Raw genomic sequence first — 20,308 nt, 5'->3', positions numbered from 1 at the left:
GAATATTCTAGGATGGTAACCAGTTAGAATCAGTCTAGATCAGGATTTCTCATCCTCAGCACTATTAACACTTTTTTTTGTTTTAAAGTACTGCTGTGTATTTGTATGTTTAGCATCCTCGGCCAGTAGCATACTGCCCCTCTCCCCACCATCAATTGTGACAACCAAAAATGTCTTCAAACATTACAAATGTCCCCCGGGAGACAGACTCACCCACACTGAGAACCACTAGTTAGCCTTGATTCCTGCCCCAGCATCCATCCATCAGGAAGACCTATTTACCATACTTCTGAACTATGTTACAAATTAATGAACTTTTCACCTCCACTACTCCCAAGTTATCATCACTCTATTCCTGGACTGTTCTGATGATTTTTTTGCTTCCAGCCTTACATCTGTACAATTTACTTTTAAAAATTACGGAATTTTGTATGGAAAAGTGTATAATATACATGTAATTTCTCAAAGGTAACAAGCAACTATGTATCTACTCTTCAGGAATGTTGTAGGAGTAGACTGTTTCTAGTACTTTTGAAGTTCAAAGATGCTGCTAGATGGTCGTATGACAGTTGTTTCTTATGGCAGCTTGAATGATTTCTTTAAAGTGCAAATGAGATCATGACATCTTCAATTTCATCTTAAATCCTACCTCCTGGAGTGTGTGGCTTATGGGCCTGATACAGTCAGCCCACTGTCTGTACCTTCCCTCTTTACCCTCCTCACTCTTACTGCACTTAAGCTGTCTGGCCACCTTGTTGTCCATGATCTTTCCTGCCTCTGTGACTTTATACTTGCTTTTTCCTCTCCCTAGAATACCTTTATAGACCTCATGGGTGATTGTCAGGCCTCAGTTCAGATGTCACCTCCTTAGATCTTTTCTGACCTCTGGTTGTGCCATCTGCATTGTATCCTATTACCATGTTCTCTTTATAGCATTTATTTAAAATTTATCTAAAATCTTATGTTCTATTTATTTACTTGTTTATTGTCTCTCTTCCACTAGGATGTAACCTCCTGGAGGACAAGGACCTTACCTATCTCTACCATTGACCAGGCCCTAGAACAAAGCCTTAGCATTCTAGGTATTTGTTGAAGGAATAAATATTGAAAAAATCTGCCTCTACATTTTAGTTGGTTTTGTGACATTGGGCAAGTGACTTAGTCTCTGTGTCTGAGATCTCACCTACATAATAATCATGACCTGCCTTGCTGTCCTGGAAAGAGGACATTCAGAAAATAAAATGTTCTGCAGATGGAAATGAGTATTATTAAACATACCATTTGGCTTCTGGTATATCATAATCAGGAAAAGATAATCCATGGTACTTTGCTTCTGTAAATTTTTGAGATTAAACGCCTATCTTCAAATCTTAGTTTTGGAAAAACTATAACCAGTGACTTTCAATTAGGCTACACGTGAGTTTGTTCTGAGCCTGCTCAATCTCAAAGCCAATTGTACTTTGTTTTTCTAGATACTTTCATGATAACTGATGAAATCAGACTTTCTTGACTCAGTTTATTCCCCTTTGCAATGTACGTTCTCTTAATAGTGGGTGTATCATAGCTGACCTAAAATTAGTTCATTGTGCTTTAAGAGTTGGCTAAATATTCTGCTGAATTATATATTATAGTCACACCCTTGTAACAGAATTTAGTATTCCATATTCATCTTAAGGATGAAGCAAAAGTCAGTGTTTTTGAGCTTACAGAAGTGTAGCGGGGAGCATTTAGATTTGCCCAAAACAAGGAAAATATTAGTAAAGATAATAAAAGTTGGGCTATTAAATATATTGGCAAGGTTTTTCATTTTCTTTCTTGGCGCAACTTTTCATTATTGGATTGTTAAATCTGTGTGTGGTGTTAACAGATTCTTAGTTATAGCTATTGGAGAAAAATCATCCAACATTGCTTTTTAAACAGGCATTTTAAGAGTGGCAAAATTGTACAGGCTTACTGCCTCACCTTTATGCTCACTCATCACCTACCTCCTAACACTTTTAGGCAGAAGGATCTGATAACTTCATGCTGTACTCTGTGTGTCATTTAAACCAGGCCTGTTTTTTCCCAGTGCACAGTCACAAATACGGGGTAGGTAGGAGGAAAGTGGCCACTTTAAAGTAAATGGTCCAGGATATTGTTAGGATATTTGATCATTAGGTTGCTCATTGGTCTTAATGACTTTTATATCCCTTCTGATTGACTTCTAGGATTCTATTTCAGACTAAGGTATGAATGGAAGCAGGAAATATTTGCATTTTAAAGGACAAAGTTCCTAACACAAATGTAACTTTGGAACATTGTGGAGAATAATGATTTGACTAGTGTCTGAAACCGGAGGCAGCTCCATATAGTATAGAGGACTCTGAACTTGTTTCTAGAGGATCTAGATTCAAACCTGACCCATGTGCCCTTTGGTAAGTCACACAACTAACTTTTACCAGCATACCAAAAAAGGAGGCAATTTAATCTTTTCTGAAAAAGTAGCCAACAGTAAAGGATTATAAAAATGTCTTATGTTTTACAGTGATTTCTGTTTTCCCTTTCCCTTTCAGAGGATCAACTCATGGTAAGTTAGAAATTTCTTCTCTGATTTGGATGCCAGATTTGATGGTGTGTACTGATTGAAGGGCTGTGAGAGGATTGATGAACACTAGGATATTGCTCATGACTATTGATTTGCCCTTAATCCAGCCTTTTATCCTCTTTTTCATTTGTACTTATTCATAACTATAGAGCCCCTGAGCCTTTGCACATATTTTTCTCTTTGTCAGGAACATTTCTCACCTCTTCCATTTTAGTGTTGCCTGCTAACTTCTTTCTGTTTTTCCCCCCCCAGAAAGCCTGTCTAAAGCGCAAATTTAGATATTCCTATTTGTTTTTATGCATAATATTAAGTAATAATACCATAACATCATTTATTTATTTGAAATTCCCACTGGATTGTAAGGTCCATGACAGAAAGGGCTACATCTTTTTCTATGCCTTTATTATATAGCACACTCTAAAACACAGCAATAGTTAATAATAGCACTGTATATTGGAACTGTTCTAAATGCTTTACATGTATTTAACTTGTTTTCACAATGGTTTTATGAGATAGGTGCTATTAAAATTTCCATTTTGCTGGGGTACAAATAAGTTAACTAAGTTGCCCAAAGTTACCTGTTAGTAAGTGTTGGAGCTATGACTTGAACCTAGGCAGCCTGACTTGAAAGAATGGAAGAATCTGTAAAAAGTCAAGTAATGAATGTTGCTCTCTATAATTTCTAGGATATGGGTCACAACTTATTATTTCTTACTTGGATTTTTAAAAAAATCTTGCATTAGTTTTTTATCAAGTCTTAGGCCAAAATTATTCATACATCTTTTAATGTAAGGTAATAAACATACATTACTTACAAAATTTAAAGAACCCATGTGTTGTACAACATGATGGAAGCTGCTTTTCTGTATTGTTAATTGCATTGAGTAGATTAGTAATCTACAGTATATAGTACTTTATGATGCGTGTATATACATCTATAGTATGTGTACATATATACACAAGTATACATATGTATTTAATGATGATTAGTGTTATTTTTCAAATACATCATTCAGGGGGTTTATGTGTTTGCAGTCCACATCACTGACTAGATTGTAAGCACCTTTAAGGCAAGGATAGTATTAACTAATTTTCATTTTTTTCATATAATACCACACAGCTCCTATGTACTGTTTGTGCTGTTTTTCTGTATATTGGATTTCCCTACAAAGTAGCCCATCTGCCAAAAGAAACATATTAAAAGTTTTTAGATTAGACTCTTCTGAGAATTCTCAGTAAAATTCTTTATAATTTAATCTTTTAGAACAATTAACTCTCGAGACAAAGCTTCTTTGTTAAAAGATAAATTTTGTCTGCCCTTTAGGACCTCTTCAGTGAAGGTGAAAGGGAGTGGTTTGCCAAAGTACCATTCCTGACTTTACAGGGTTTTTCAAATCTAATGAAAAAATAACTCCCATTACTGTATCATACAAAGAACCTCTTTGAATGGATATAGAATTCTTGTTTCACTAGTTGCACACATGTGATGGCATCCTGTCTGTAAACAGGATCTGTCCTTTAACCAGGATCATAGGAGATGAAATGCAGCTTCATGGAATATGTAAGAAATTGAAAGTCAATATTTAGTGAGAAAAGTTTAGAGCTGCCTGCTCTTGCTGGTAAGTCATAATATTCCCAGCTTCCCATTACTTTAGGGATAATGCTGTGTTAAAAATTTGGTACTCCAGAAAGCACTTATCTCAAAAAAAAAAAAGAAAAAAGAAAAACTGGCCTCTACTACACAACTTTTGAGTGATTGTAGCTAATTTATAGCATGCATTCAAATAACATAATAAAGTAGAATGTCATATAAAATGAAACTGCAGAATATATATATGGTTTAATAATTGACTTTGAATTGGCTCTGTACTTCTTCCCCAAATGTGTTTCCAAACCAGTATCTACAGCTACCTCCAAAACTCATTTTGCAGTTTGCCTTAAAACTAAAATGTCTAAAAAAAGTTAATATACTTACTGTTCTTACTGTTCTTTTATTTTGTGGTTAAAAAATGTTTATTTTTTTCCCTTACTTGGATCATGTATTTATACGTCAATTCTTTCACTTCTGTTACTTTTATCTTTTTCATGAAATTTTTAGCCAACTAAAGATCCAGATCAAAAATCATCCTTTTTCATAAAACAACCTGAGTCCTGTAATCTTGTACTTAATTCTGTGGTTGACTGCATTGGCTACAGGGTCACATTGTTTAAAACATGTGAAGGTTGAGCCCCAACTCCTACTCTCAGAGACTAATTTAATTGATCAACATGCGTATCTGTAAAGATTTCCTAGGTTGTTCCACAGTTGAGAACTACTGAAATATAACTGAAGTCTGTATGCTTTGTTAGACTTTTGCTTACTTTTAATAAAGCTGTGAAGTTTATTCTCTAATTGTTGTGGGCATATAGTCTTAAGACCTTAATCTAGAAACATTTTGTATTTTTGAACACCATCAATTTTTTGTTGATCTAGGCTGGGGCGGTATTTTCTTTTAATATTTTATTTGTTTATTTTTAGGAAGAGGGGAAGGGCAGGAGAAAGGGAGAGAAATATTGATGTAAGAAACATTGATCAGTTGCCTCTTGTACGTACCCAACTGGGGACCAAACCCACAACCTAGATATGTACCCCAACAATCTAACTGGCATCCTTTTGCTTTGCGGGACAGTGCCCAAACAACTGAGCCACACTAGTCAGGGCTGGTTTTATTTATTTTTGCACACTTCTGTCCACTGTTCCCAATACCATTTATTGAAAAGACTGTTTACCCATTGCATGTTTTTCCCTCCTTTGTCAAATATTAATTGACTGTAAAGGCATGGGTTTATTTCTATTCTGTTCTATTCCATTGATTTATATGTCTGTTTTTATGCCAGCACCATGCTTTTTCACAACCTACATTGTAGTAAGTATTCTGAATACAGAGATTTTGTCCTCTCCACTTTTCCTTCTGTATAAGGGAGGGCTGGTCAAGGACTAGATCTTATTTGGTATGCTGAGAATGGCTTAGTGCTTTTATATTGGTAAAAGCCTAATAATATAAAATTCAGTTCTTTGTTGTTATACTTAAACTTTCCTGAAAGCTAGAGCTCAATGAATTATTGAGTATGTTATGAACACTGGGGACCTTCGAGGCCAGATAGCACTGAAGAGTAGCTTTACTTAAACTTTTCTTAGAATATCAGACTCAGAGGCTTCTGGTCAAGATGGTGGAATAGATAAATGGATTAATATCCTTCCACAACCACATCAAAATTACATCTAAACTGCAGAACAACCATCATTCAGAACAACCTGAAATCTAGATGAACAGAAGTCTTATAACAGGATATAAAGAAGAAGCCACATGGAGACTGGTGTGAGGGGTGGAGATGCTGAATGGGCTGGTCCCACACTCCTGTGGTGGTTACACATAGGGAGAGATGTCTTAGCTGCAGAGGACCTGTCTGTGAAGCTAGGGGTTTCAGCACCACACCAGGTGCCCCAGCCCTAGGGTACCAGTGCTGGGAAGAGAAGTCCCCATAACTGCTGGCGGTGAAAACCGTTGTGGATTGTGGCTGAGTAAGAAGGAGGGCTTCTGGAGTATCAGGTGTTTCTCTTAAAGAGCCTGCTCACTGACCAGCTTAGACTCATTCACTCTGAACTCTAGCTTGAAAGGCACCAGGAACATAGGAGGTGAAACTGTATAGTCCTGCAAGGGCTGAAGGAACAGCTTTCTTCCAGACCAAAGTGAGGCAGAAGCCATTGTACCTGTGCTGAGCCTTTCTCCCACAGATCCCAATGGTGGGTAGTATATCTGAGTCTCCATCAACCTGGCTAACACTGTGTCCTACCCTGATTCCTCACCCCACCCAAATCGAGGGACTGCCCAATCCCCTTCCAGTGGGTTTTAAATACAAATGTCCTGTCTTGGCTCATGTTGTGGATTTTCTAAAAATCCCTCAAAGGTTCTCAAACACCAGACCAGCAGCATCTGGCCTTGGTGTGTCTCATATATCTTGCTAAGTGGCACAAGATTTGGCACTAGCAGCAGCCAGCCTTGGCCTCTCCTGGGTACCTCCAAGTCCAGCACAGGTAGCAGCCATCTGAAATTGCTTTGTAATTCATGCTTGGTGGCCCAGGGTACTGCATAGGTGATGGGTGACCTTGGCCTGTACCTCCTCAGATGCTCCAGAGCCAGAAACCAGATAGATAGCTTCAGACTAAGTCAGAATACCACCAAACCACTTTCATGGGTAGCACACTTAAGGGGCAGGCTTGTGGGGCACCAGTGACCTGCTTATGTGATTCCTGCTCCGTGGGGTCTGCCTGCATAGAAGAGGCTCTGCTGTGGTTTGGCCAGTCTTTGAAATTGATAGCATGTAGGTAAATTCCTCTTGTGTCAACAGCATATCAAGGTTCAACAGCAATGGGAGAGTGCACATAGCCCACATGGGGATGTACCTACAGTGCTCGGCTTGGGTGACTGAGGAGACTGCATCAATGGGCCCTACAGGACATCTACATAAAGCCACTCTACCAAGACTGGGAGACATAGTAGCTCTACCTAATACATAGAAACAAAGACAGGGAGGTAGCCAAAAAGAGGAGACAAAGGAATATGTCCCAAAAGAAACAACAGAACACAACTCCAGAAAAAAACAAAATGGAGACAAGCAATCTACTAGATTTAGAGTTCAAAACACTGGTTATAGGTGCTCTCCCTCTTGGGAGCATGCCCACGCCTTTTCCATCCTTCTATTCTTCCCTCCAGGTGCTTTATCTCTGCTTTTCCCTCTCCTAAGCTTCATGGGCCCTTGTTTTGCTTCTATAGTTTGTTTCCTGAGCCTGTAGAGCCTGGCTAGCTCACTTCTATAACTTTCTAAATAAACTTCCAAGAAAGAAAAAGAAACATGGATTATAAAGATGCTTAGAACTTAGGGGAAGAGTAGATGTTTTAGTGAGAACTTCAACAAAGAGGTAGGAAACATACTAATGGGGATAGAAAACAAAAAACAACCAGTAAGAAGTGAAGACTATGATAACTAAAATGATGGATACAGGTAATTAACAGAGTAGATGAAGCAAAGAATCAAATCAGTGATTTGGTAGATAAGGAAGCAGAGATACCGAATCAGATCAGCAGAAAGAAAAAAAAAGGATAAAAAAAGATAATTAAGGGACCTCTGGGAAAACATCAAGTGTGCCAACATTTGCACCAAGAGGGTACAAAGAAGAAAGCAAGGAATTGAAACCCTATTCACAAAAATAATGACAAAAAGAGAACTTTAACCTGGTGTACAAGTCCAGGAAATGCAGAGAAAAGATGAACCCAAAGAGGCCCTCACTGAAACAATTAAAATGCCAAAGGTTAAAAACAGCTACAGAAAAGCTGTTAGTTACCTACAAGGGAGCTCCCATAAGACTGGCAGCTGATTTCTTAGAGATTTGCAGGCCAGACAGCATTGGCACAAAAATATTCAAAGTGATGAAAATCAAGGATCTATAACAGATTATCCAGCATTCAGAAGTGAAGGACAGATAAAGAGATTCCCAGACAAGAAAAAGCCAAAGAGTTCATCACCACCAAACCAGTGAATTAAAGGGTCTTCAAGATCAAAAACTGAGTAATAAAATGGCAATAAATACGTATCTATCAACAATCACTTTAAATGCAAATAGATTAAATGCTCCAGTCAAAGACATGTGCTGGCTGAATGAATAACAAAACAAGGACCTTACAAATGCTGTGTACAAGAGGCTTGCTTCAGATCCAAAGACACACAGACAAAGTAAAGGGATGTAAAAAAATATGTCATAAAAATGTACATGTATTTTTTTTACAAGGCTGGAGTAACAATACTTATACCAGACAAAATAGACTTTAAGTTAAGGCTATAACAAGACAAAGGACCCAGCAATTCTACTTCTAGCTATTTATTTATTCAAAAAAACCCAACACTAGTCAGACCTCAGTTCTTGAATGTTTCCCAACTCAAACAGTTTGGTTCTTGACCAAGTTCTTGGAAAATATGCCTAAGATGTAAAACAAAACTGGTTTTTGACATAACACTTGCATGCTGATACCTGTATTATTAGTCAGGCGTCTATTAGACACAATTTGGTTTTCAAACAAATCACATCACAGACATCCAGAATGAATTAAGTTTGAGAACTGAGGTTCCACTGTATATCAAAAAGAATATGCATCCATATGTTCATTGCATGACTATTTATAATAGCCAAAGTATAGAACCAACCTAAGTGTTTATTAATAGGTGATGGTAAGAAGAGATGCATATGAAGTCCAGAAGGTATCCAGCCATATACGGTGAAAGAGACATTTATTGAAGAAGATAAAAGGTACAAGAAACATTGCACCTATGTGATACATGCCTCCATCCCCTTAAAGTAGGCACCTAGGGACCTCACACAGTTCTCCCAATCGCTATCAGCTGCCCTGTGTATTTTCCTGAACCTCATCAGTGGTCTGAAATCTCTTCGCTTTTAAAGGTGATTTTAGTTTTGAGAAAAGATAGAAGTCACAGGGCGCCAAATCAGGGCTGAGGGGGGGCTGAGTCACCTGGGTATTTTGATATCTCACCAAAAAACTGCATGAAACGTGATGTATGAGTGGGTGTGTTGTGATGAAGCTGCCAATGCCAGTTGCCCATAACTGCAGCCTTCTGAATCATCTGGATAGTGTCCATGGAGGAATGTTCAAGCTTAATGCAAAATTTTATACAGATTATTGCTCTGCCTGCTCAGTCATTTTGAATAAGGCCACACAGTACACATGCTCACCCAATGGCATCTGACTAGTACAGTGAAGTTGTCATTGTTCAGGCATATGCATTCCAGTCCCCTCTCCCTGGCCGTCAGGTCACATCGATGTCACAAAAACTATTGTTATATTAACAATGGCTGGACTTTTTTCTGGACAGACCTCATGTATACAATGGAATATGACTCAGCTATTAAAATAACAATGACATCTTACTATCTGCAACAATGTGGATGGACAAAGGGTATTGTTCTGAGTGAAATTAGGTCAGACAGAGAAAGAAATGCCATTTGATTTTACTTATATGTGGAATCTAAAAGCTAAGCTGATCAGAAACACACTCATAGATACAGAGAAGATTTTGATGGTTGCCAGATGGGAGGGAGTTTGGGGGGATGGGTGAAAAAAGGGAAAGGATTAAGAAGTACAAATTGGTAGCTACAAAATAATCATGGGGATTTAAAGTACAGCATAGGGAATATAATCAATATTGTGATAACTGTATGGTGTCAGGGAATATAGTCAGTAGTACTGTGATAACTATGTATGGTTTCAGATGTGTTTAATCGGGGGGACCACTGCATAAGTATGTAAATGTCTAATTGCTGGGTTGTACACCTGAAGCTAATATAATGTATGTCAACTGCAATTAAAAATATTTAGGGGAATATCAGACTTGGAAAGGCCTTGAAGATCATGTAGTTCATTTTGTGGTGGAAGAAATTGTGACCCAAATTGCTTAAGTGTCATGTATGAGTAACAAGATTAATTACAGAGCCAAGACTAGATTCCTAATCCAATTTTTATAATCAGATCGTCTATCTTTACTCATTTACTTTTTGAAATGGATTATTAGATTATTTGCAAATGGAACCTCAAATGACGGATGGTTATGAAATGTAAAACTCACTTGGCATACAGTTTTGTTGTTGATTTTTTCTTGGAACTTTTCTTCTCTGTTCTGACATTTCCATGTCTCTATTTATAGTAGTGATCTCTTTGGAATTTGCCTTCTGATTCTGTTTGTTCATGTTGCTTCATATTAACTGATATTCTCATTTCATTTTTTAAAAAATGTGTTTGAAAGGACTTGAGAAGGAAAAGAAGAAATTAAAGTTTTTAGAAATAGCACCTGAAATTACTATTTTCCTATGAATTATCATAAGCATTGTTTATAGTAGGTTATCCAGTTGTGGTACCTAATGATACCAATACTAATTTATCAAGATAGAATAGTTAATTTTGTAAATTAAAAATATAAAATCTAAAATAAATTTCTTCTATCCAGGACAGTTACTACTTTCACATTAACTACCTTGCTCCTTAACTACATACAAGGTGGGGAAAAGTAGGTTTACAGTTGTTCATGTGGAAAATAATACAATAATTAATAAATAATGATACAAGAATAAACTGTTTAACCTACTCACAACTGTAAACCTACTTTTGTCCCACCCTGTACTTTGATATAAGTAAAGATCAAGAGATTTTAGCTAAGAGTCTTTAAATGCTAAAATCCTTAAGGTCAGGGACTGTTTACCTTTGAGATTAACATAATATCTGGCATCCAGTAGGTGCTTATTAATCAATTCAGTAAAAATGTTGGCCATTGTTCTAGGTGCTGGATCTACAGCAGTGAACAAAACAAATGATATCCTTACCCTGATGGAGCTTATTCTAGTGAGTGAATGTTGAATAAAACCATGAATCACTTTGCACAGACTCCATATTTGTTTTCACATAGTTACTTACATCAGCCTAAAAAAGAATAATTTGTAGTTTATTAGGCAATGTGAAGAGTCATAATAGGAGAAGCTTAGTAATTAGATCATTCACTCATTAAGCATTTATTTCCTAGTGTAAGTATGTAAAATTATTTGAAATTACATAAATAGTCATTGTGTTTCTAATTGTCATTCAATTCTTCTGTGTGTGACCTTGAGTAAAGGCCTCAGTTGCTAGCCAGGCCACCACCAGAGATCTGTATCTGAAATCAAATATCTCTGAATGTCTCTTGACTGTGCTGGCTCAAAACTTCATACACATCAAAGGTCTAATTGTAACTTGTTTATTGTTCTTCACACCAGAGTGTGAGCTCACAGGGCACTTGTCTATTTTAGTCACCATTGTATACCAAGTATATAAAATAACGTGCCACATGGTAGATAGTAAATATTAATCAGCCCTTGACCACTCAAAATGCAATGTCCTCCCCACTCATGGCTACAGCCTACATCTAATCTTCATTCAGACTATTGAAATTATAAAAATCTTAAACTCCAGTATTCTCTCAAGAAGACGTATTATCACTTTAGCTTGTTTACTAATATATTCCATCTGTTCTTCTAGTCTTTTGACACTTCCCTCTTCTTCCCATCTCTGTTACTTCCTGGCCTTACTTTGCTTGTCACTTCAAGAATTCTCAGACTTCTGGTCAACATGATGGTGTAGGCAGACATGGTTGACAACTTCCAACAACCACATCAAAATTACAACTGAAATACAGAACAACCAACATTCAGAACCATCAGAAATTAAGTTGAATGAAAGTCTGACAACTACAGAGCTACCATACAGACTGGTAGGAGGGGCAGAGACATGGAAGGAGCTGACCCCTCACCTACCTGTGGTGGATACAAATTCGGGAGCGATATCTTGGGAGTGAGGAGACCCAGCCCTATACAAGGCCTTGCAGCCCAGGGTTCCAGTGCCAGGAAGAAAGTCCCCACAACTTCTGCCTGCAAAACCAGCAGGAATTGAGTCAGTGGAAGAAAGTGCTGACACCCCAAGCAGCTCCTCTTAAACAGCCCACACATGGACTCACCTACACAGATTCACTCCCTCTGAGTTCTAGCACCAGGGTAGTAGCTTAAAAGGCACCAATAGCATAAAGGGAGGGACTGAAGTATCTAGCATCAAGGTGAGCGGAGGCCATTGTCCCTTTTCTGAACCCTCCCCCCACAGAAACAGCAAGCTGGTGCTCCATCAGCAATCAGACTCCATCAACCTGGCTAATACTGACCTTTAAGGAGTTCCCCAGGGACTCTGCCCCACCCAACTTAAGGTCCCACCCAAGCTGCTCTTCCATATGAGTGGCTGGTCTTGGGTTATGCTGCACAACTTCCTAAATCCTATTAAACAAGCAATAACGCAGCCTGCCAAGAGTCACAGCTTGACTTCACCTGGGAATCTCTAAGCCAGGCACAAGTAGCAGCCATCTTAGATTGCTCATGCAGGGTGGCCCTGGGCAAAACATGGATGGGGGTTGACCTTGGTCTGCACTACCCAGGAAACCCCAGGAGAAGCACACCCAGTGCACAGCTACAGACCACATCAGAGTACCATCACCCTGCCTCTGCACAGCTGATGCTTCATGGATGGTGAAGGTTGGTGGTAAGTGGTCACAGCCAATCCTTGCAGCTTACTGGCCTGGGAGAATCTCTGCCATTGATCTGCCAGCAGTAACCAAGGCTCAACTACAAGAGGAGAGTGTACTCAGCCCATGCAAAGGGTGCACCTCGAGTACCCAGGTTGGAGGATAGAGGAGGCTGTTACATTGGACTCTACAGGACACCTACTACATTATAGCACACTACCAAGACAGAGTCAAAACAGCTCTATCTAATACATAGAAACAAAGGGAGGCTGCCAAAATGAGGAGACAAAGAAGCATGGCCCAAATGAAAGAACAGATCAAAACTCCAGAAAAAGCTAAATGAAATGGAGATAAGTGATCCAACAGATGCAGAGTTGAAAACTGGTTACAAGCGTGTTCAAGGAACTTAGTGTGGAACTCAACAACATAATAAAGATCCAGTTAGAGACAAAGGATATGCTAATTAAAGAAAAACTTACACGGAAATAACAGGATGGATGAAGTTGAGAACTAAATCAGTGATTTGGAACATGTGGGAGCAAAAAAACCAACCAATCAAGAAGAAAAAAGGAATCCAAAGAAAACGAACATAGTACAAACAGCCTCTGGGACAAGGAAAACTTCAAGAGGTCCAACATTCGCATGAAAGGACTTCTGGAAGGAGAAGAGAATGAGCAAGAAATAGGGGAAATGAAAAACTTCCTTAATTTGCTGAAGAAAATAGACATGAAAGTGTCCAGGGAGCAGAGAGTCCCAAACAAGATGGATGCAAAGAGGCCCACTCCAACTCATAATTAGAAAGCCAAAGGTTATGGATAAGGAGAGAATCTTAAGAGCAGGAAGAGAAAAGCAGTTAGTTAGCGACAGGGGAGTTCTCATAAGACTGTCAGCTGATTTCTCAAACTTTGCAGGCTAGAAGGGATTGGCAACAAATATTCAAAGTCATGAAAAGCAGGGAACTACAGCCAAGATTGCTTTACCCAGTGAAGCTACCATTTAGAATCAAAGAACAGACAAAGAGCTTTCCAGACAAGAAGAATCCAAAGGAGTTCATCACCAAACCATTATTACATGAAATGTTAAAGGAACTTATTTAAGAAAAAGAAGATCAAAACTATGAACAATAAAGTGGCAGAAAATACATACCTGTCAATTGAGTCAAAAACCAAACTATGCAACTATAGAAGAACGGAGACAGAATCATGGATACAGAGAGCATTTTGAATGTTGCCAGATGGGAGGGGATTGTTGGGGAATCAGTGAAGAAGTGAGGAGATTAAGAAGTCCAAATAGGTAGTTACAGAAGAGCCATGGTGATATAAAGTACAGTACAGGAAATGGATTAGCCAAAGAACTTATACACATGACCTGTGGACATGAACAATGGTTGGGGGATTGCCTGCGGGAATGGAGGGCGCTGGATGGAAGGGTCAAAGGGGAAAATCAGGACAAGTTTAATAACATAATGAGATATAATTAAAAAATAATTCTGCCCTGATTGGTGTGGTTTAGTTCAGCATCATCTCACAGCAAAAGGTCACTGGTTCAATTCCTGGTCAGGACACATGATTAGGTTGTGGATTTCAAGCCCAGTTAGCGCGCATACAACAGCCAGTTGATCCAATTGATTGATATTTCTCTCTCACGTTGATGTTTCTCTCCCTCACTTTCTCCCTCCCTTACCCTCTCTCTAAAAATAAATAAAATCTTAAAAAAAATAAAGTTAAAAAGAAAATTCTCAGCTCCCATTGTCCTTTGTTTTTAGTTGTGGTCACTCTTTAAATCTACTATTAATCAATTGAAATATTCTGGTGTTAGATGAGCTTCAATTCACCATTGGCTATGTAAGTACAAGTTATTTAACTTCACCAAGTTTAACTTTTTTAGTCTGTTCTTTGGTACCCTAAGCATTATAATGAAAATTAAATGACATTATTGTAACCAGATACTATTGCCTGTACATAATGAAAATCCTTATTAAATAACAACCAGAAAATCCAGATACAGAATGCCTCTAGGACTGCTTGATTTAGCAGCTCAACAAAATATGACATACAGTGTTTTTCATCCTTAGTCTATGGTTTAGTGCGCCTAATGATTGCATAATGGTTGCCACAGTTCCCAGTGTTATGCAGTCATGATTGTAAGTGGCAAAAGAAAGTTTCTTCTCTTTCTTCTATCCTCTTCCCCTGGATACCACTTGGACTCAGCTGAATCACACAGGCTTACTCTAGCAAGTATTGTACTTGGTTTCGAATAATTAAGATTCATCTGGAGCTAAAAGGAGAGGTCCCACCTTCCTAGTAATAGTTATTACTACATTTATGACCCTTAGAATTCTGTCTTTAGACCTTTTTAAAAAATAGTTATTTTTTGAGAGTGGGGAAGGGAAGGAGAAAGAAAGGGAGAGAAACACCAATGTGTGGATGCTGCTTGTGTGCTCCCCACTGGGGACCTGGCCTGTAACTCAAGCATGTGCCCTGACTGAGAATTGAACTGGCAACACTTTGGTTCACAGGCCGACACTCAATCCACTGAGCCACAGCAGCCAGGGCCTTTTTTTTTTTTAAGTATATACATCTACATTCACTCTAGTATAATCTTAAGACTTAGGATTTTAAGGATCATCTCTACTTCCAATTTTTTTAATCTTCCCTCTGGACTGCTTCTCTGAATACCATACTCATATGTCCAGTTGCCTATTAGACATTACCATTTGTAGGTTTAATAGGCATTTTAAGGTGGATCCAATATTTTGTAAATAGGTTTTATTTATTTTTAGAGAGATGGGGAGGGAGACAAACATTAATGTGAGAGAGACGTCAATTGGTTGCCTCTCATACATGCCCCGGCCAGGGCTTGAATCCACAACCCAGGCGTGTGCCCCTGACCAGGAACTGAACTGGTGACCTTTCACATTGCAGAACTATACCCAACCAGCTGAGCCACACTAGTCAGGGCAATAGGTCCAATGTTAAACTCAATTTCCCTCTCTAGCTCTTCTACTTTCCTATTGTAAATAGCAATTTTGTTCTTTCAATTTGCTGAAGCTGAAAAACCTTGGGAGTCATTGATTTTTCTCATATTTCATATATGATTCATCAGGAGATCCTACTGACTCTACCTTTAAAATAAATAAAAGAGCACCTTTACTGCCACATCATCATGCAAACCACCTAAATTATTGCAATACATTCTCTTTTTTAATTTTATTTTAATCATTGTTCAACTACAGTTTTCTCCCTTTTACTCCCATTCCAGCCCACCCACCTAACCCTCCCCACTTCCCTCCCATTACCACCCTCCCCCTAGCTTTTGTCCATGTGTCCTTTAAATTTGTTCCTGTAAACCCTTCCCATTATCCCCCTGAAATTCCCTCTTCTCTCCCCTCTGGTCACTGTCAGTCTGTCCCCTATTTCAGTGTCTTTGGTTATATTTTTGCTTGTTTCTTTGTTTTGTTGTTTAGGTTCCTGTTAAAGGTGAGATCATATGGTATTTGTCTTTCACTGCCTGGCTTGTTTCGTTTAGCATAATGCTTTCCAGCTCCATCCATGCTGTTGCAAAGGGTAGGAGCTCCTTCTGTCTTTCTGCTGCATAGAATTCCATTGTGCAAATGTACCATAGTTTTTTGATCCATTCATTTACTGATGGGCATCTAGGTTGCTTCTAGCACCTAGCTATTGTAAATTGTGCTGCTATGAACATCGGGGTGCAAAGATTCTTTTGTATTGGTGTTTTACTGTTCTTAGGATATAGTCCCAGCAGTGGAATTGCTGGGTCAAAAGGCAGATCCATTTTTAGTTTTCTGAGGAAGTTCCATACTGCTTTCCATAGTGGTTGTACCAGTCTGCAGTCCCACCAACAGTGCACTAGGGTCCCCTTTTCTCCACAACCTCTCCAACACTTGTTGTTTGTTGCTTTGTTTATGATGGCCATTCTGACTGGTGTGAAGTGGTATCTCATTGTGGTTTTAATTTGCATCTCTCTGATAGCTAGCGATACTGAACATTGTTTCATGTGTCTTTGAATCTTCTGTATGCCCTCCTTGGAGAAGTGTCTGTTCAAGTCCTTTGCCCATTTTTTAATTGGGTTACTTGTCTTCTTAGAGTGTAGTCATGTAAGTACTTTATATATTTTGGAGATTAAACCCTTGTCTGAGGTATCATTGGCAAATATGTTTTCCCCATATAGTTGGTTCTCCTTTTATTTTGATACTGTTTTCTTTAGCTGTGCAAAAGCTTTTTATTTTGATGAGGTCACATTTGTTTATTCTTTCCTTTAGGAGACATGTCAGTAAAAAAGTTTCTGTGTGAAATATCTGAGATTTTCCTACCTAAGTTCTCTTCTAGGATTTTAATGGTGTCACGGTTTATATTTAAGTCTTTTATCCACCTTGAATTTATTTTTGAATAAGGTGTAAGTTGGTGCTCGAGTTTCATTTTTTTGCATGTAGCTGTCCAGTTCTCCCAACACCATTTGTTGAAGAGGCTATTTTTATTCCATTTCATGTTGCTGCTTCCTTTGTCAAATATTAATTGACCGTAGAGACTTGGGTTTATTTCTGGGCTCTCTGTTCTGTTCCATTGGTCCATGTGCCTGTTTCTATGCCAGTACCAGGCTGTTTTGATTACAGTGGCCTTGTAGTATAGTTTAGCGTCAGGTATTGTGATCCCTCCTACTTTACTCTTCTTTTTCAAAATTATTGCAATACATTCTTAGTAGTCTTTGCCATTCTTCCCCACTCTCCTCTTAATTCAGAAGCCAACGCTATTCTGACATTGCATAAAATTCCAGTGGCTTCTCATCTTTCTTCACATAGGTCAATCTTTATTAGTTACGGGGCTCTACACTATTTAGCTGCGTATTATTTCTCAGACTACCTCCTAACCTTTTCGCCTCCCCTACTACATCATTCTGACACAGCAGCACCTCAAAGATGACTAGTATTTTTAAAATTTCCCTCTACCTGGTATATTCTACCCCCACATATATACATAGCTTTCCCTCTTTTCTCTTTCAGGTAGTGCAAATGTCATTTCTCAACTTTCCATTTCTGGTCACCCCATTTAAAATTTTAATTTCTTAATTCCCTTTCCTACTTTATTTTTCTTAACTCCCATCACCATCTAATATTCTATATAGTATTAATATTTTAAAAAATGTTTTTAATAATTTCAAAATTTTAAAATTTTATCTCCCCAGTTAGAATGTAAAGTACATGGGCATGGATTTTTGTTCATACTGTATCCTCATTTGCTAAAAAGGTATCTTGGCATATGGAAGGTCCTTAATAAAATGAAGAAATGAATAAAGTGAATGTCAATTCATCATGGTTTCTAGTTTCAGCTGGGTCCTCAGTGAAACTTAGTAATTCTTGTTTCTGATTATTTTCCTTCCTATTTCTCATAATTGCTATGCCAAACCATCACTACTCTTACCAAATCCCTACTTTTATTCTCAGCTAAAGTAGTCAATGCCCCTTTAAAGAGTTTTGATAGCACCTCTTCATAGTTCTCTTGCCTTCAAATTTAGAAATTTGTTATTTTTAATTTTTATCTTCTAATTTTGTCCTAATTTCATCTACTGGTACTCTTGGTACCAAACCTTCTATCTTCTGAGACCTCACTTAAGTAGTTATTTCTTCCCTTATATATTCTATGTATTTTTATATATCTCATTTTTCTCTGTATTTTTTTCTTCCTCTCTTGACCGCCTTAACCCCCTTTAATCCTTCCCTTATTACAACTTTTTTTTTTCAAGAAAGAATTCATTAGCAAAGACTCAAATACAAGCATACGTTTATTTAGAAAGTCACAGAGTTATAAGAAGTGAGTTATGGAAGAAGTGAGCCAGCTGGGCTGCATGAGCTCAGGAAACAAGTTACAGAGACAAAAGAAGGACCCCTGGAACTTAAGAAAAAGAAAGGCAAAGAGAACACACTTGGGGGTAGGAGAGAGGGAAAGGTGTGGGCATGCTCCAGAGAGAGTGCCCTGGGGAAAGAATGGGATGGGAAAAGGTGTAGGCTTTCTCTAGAGAGAGAACAAGTATGCCACAACTCTGCTTCAGGTGACTATTTTGAAATGTTTAAATTTATTATTCCATTATCATATCCCTTCTTGTTCAATTCACTGACTTCTGGCTGTTGCTTTCATTGCCAACAATCTCCTCTACCTCCTAATATTGTGAGAGATTACATAAGGTTATATGTGTTAAGAATTTAGAATAATACTTGCACATAGTTTTGTTTTGTTTTTTGAGTGATTGCCATATATACTGTAACTACTGAAACAAAAATCATTCTTACCTGTGAGTACTATTCTGTCATCCTTCTTGACTTCCCTGTGTCTTTCATGAAACACTGTCCTTTGGGTTTGGGGATACCAGTGGTATCAAGATGTTTTCAGCTTCAAGTTAAGAGAATATTTTTAACAATAAATCCAATGATAGGTGGTCCCAAGATTGATTTAGAGATGCAGCAACACTATCAAGGGCCCAGGCTCTTGTGTTTGTATGCTACTATTCTTGCTGTTTCACAGATGTTTATCTTCAGGGTTTTGAGATAGCAAGCATCCTATTTTCATTATCAAAAAGCAGAAAAACAGTGCTGGGCTTTCTCCTGGATAGGTATCTCTTTATAGGAAGGACAACCTTCCCAAAGTTCCCCAGAGAATTACCCTTTTCATCGGATGCCCCTACACTAATCACTGGCAAAAGGCATGTAGTTACTATGATAGACTGAAATTAACCATGAGTCTTTCCCCAGGAACTGAGGGAAGCTTATACTTTCCTTTAGTTTGTTATTCTAAAAGAAATGACTAGACATCCACTGGCCAAAAAGAGTGTAGGAAAGGCTGTTTGGTTCATCATAATCAGTAGTGTCTATCATACTGTTCTTACCTGGTAGATCTTTAATTGTTTCTTCTCATTCTTTTTTATTGTCTTTTCTTGATTGGTGTGCCCCTTAAATGATTATAGTCTCAAAGTTCATCTTTGATTCTTTCAAAAATTATCCTTTTTGACACTTTCAAATGCCACTGGTGTTACTGTCTTTTCTCCAGCTAAGATTTTTTCCCTAAGTCTCAGTTCAGAATATCCAACTCTTTTCTAAACAACATCCATTCAATTCAACTGGATACTGTTGTACTAGGTTTTTGGGAGTCATACATTAAATAAACCTTGTCCTGTATGATCTTACATTACAGTAGGGGAATTAGAGAAACAAGTGATTACAACATAGGTAGTAATTAGGAATATAGTTCAAGCAATGATTTTGACCAAATATAGAAGTAGTATAGATGAATAGGTGTGTTCTAAATGGAACTTGCCTTATTCTTCAAATGTACTCTTCCTATATTCTGTACTTTTATTAGTAGCCCAACTGTGCACACCTTTGTTCAATATAGAAACTAAGGCAATCTAAAACTGTTTAAAATCTCCATATACAGTTGGTTGGCAAATTGTACATATGCTACCCCTAAATTTAGCCATTTATCTTTTTATATCATAGTAATCTTACTTTAGGTCCTTGTAATTACTCATGTCATTGAATTATTCACTCCTTTAAAAGTTAATTTAACAGACTTC

The 20,308-nt window shown here is 37.9% G+C and overlaps 1 protein-coding gene across 8 annotated transcripts in view; it reads left to right on the top strand.

Annotated features, from left to right (window-relative positions):
• DNAJB4 (DnaJ heat shock protein family (Hsp40) member B4) overlaps window positions 1-20,308 on the top strand; it is a 56,758-nt gene that overhangs the window by 1,512 nt on the left and 34,938 nt on the right. For 2 of the 8 annotated variants that reach the window (XM_045835487.1, XM_045835481.1), the window contains exons 2-4: window positions 1,004-1,082; window positions 2,208-2,414; window positions 2,553-2,566. The exons of 2 other annotated variants lie outside the window; for them this stretch is intronic. The gene's annotated coding sequence lies outside the window, so the exon portion shown is untranslated. The remainder of the gene's footprint in view (window positions 1-1,003; window positions 1,083-2,207; window positions 2,415-2,552; window positions 2,567-20,308) is intronic. 4 more of the 8 variants (XM_045835489.1, XM_045835486.1, XM_045835482.1 and 1 more) reach the window with 3 other exon arrangements.

Source organism: Phyllostomus hastatus, unplaced genomic scaffold, assembly GCF_019186645.2.
Source record: "Phyllostomus hastatus isolate PE091 unplaced genomic scaffold, TTU_PhHast_1.1 phas_contig_209, whole genome shotgun sequence".
Taxonomy (NCBI): domain Eukaryota; kingdom Metazoa; phylum Chordata; class Mammalia; order Chiroptera; family Phyllostomidae; genus Phyllostomus; species Phyllostomus hastatus.
Note: the sequence above shows the minus strand (reverse complement) of the source record. Positions and strands in the feature narration are given on the sequence as shown.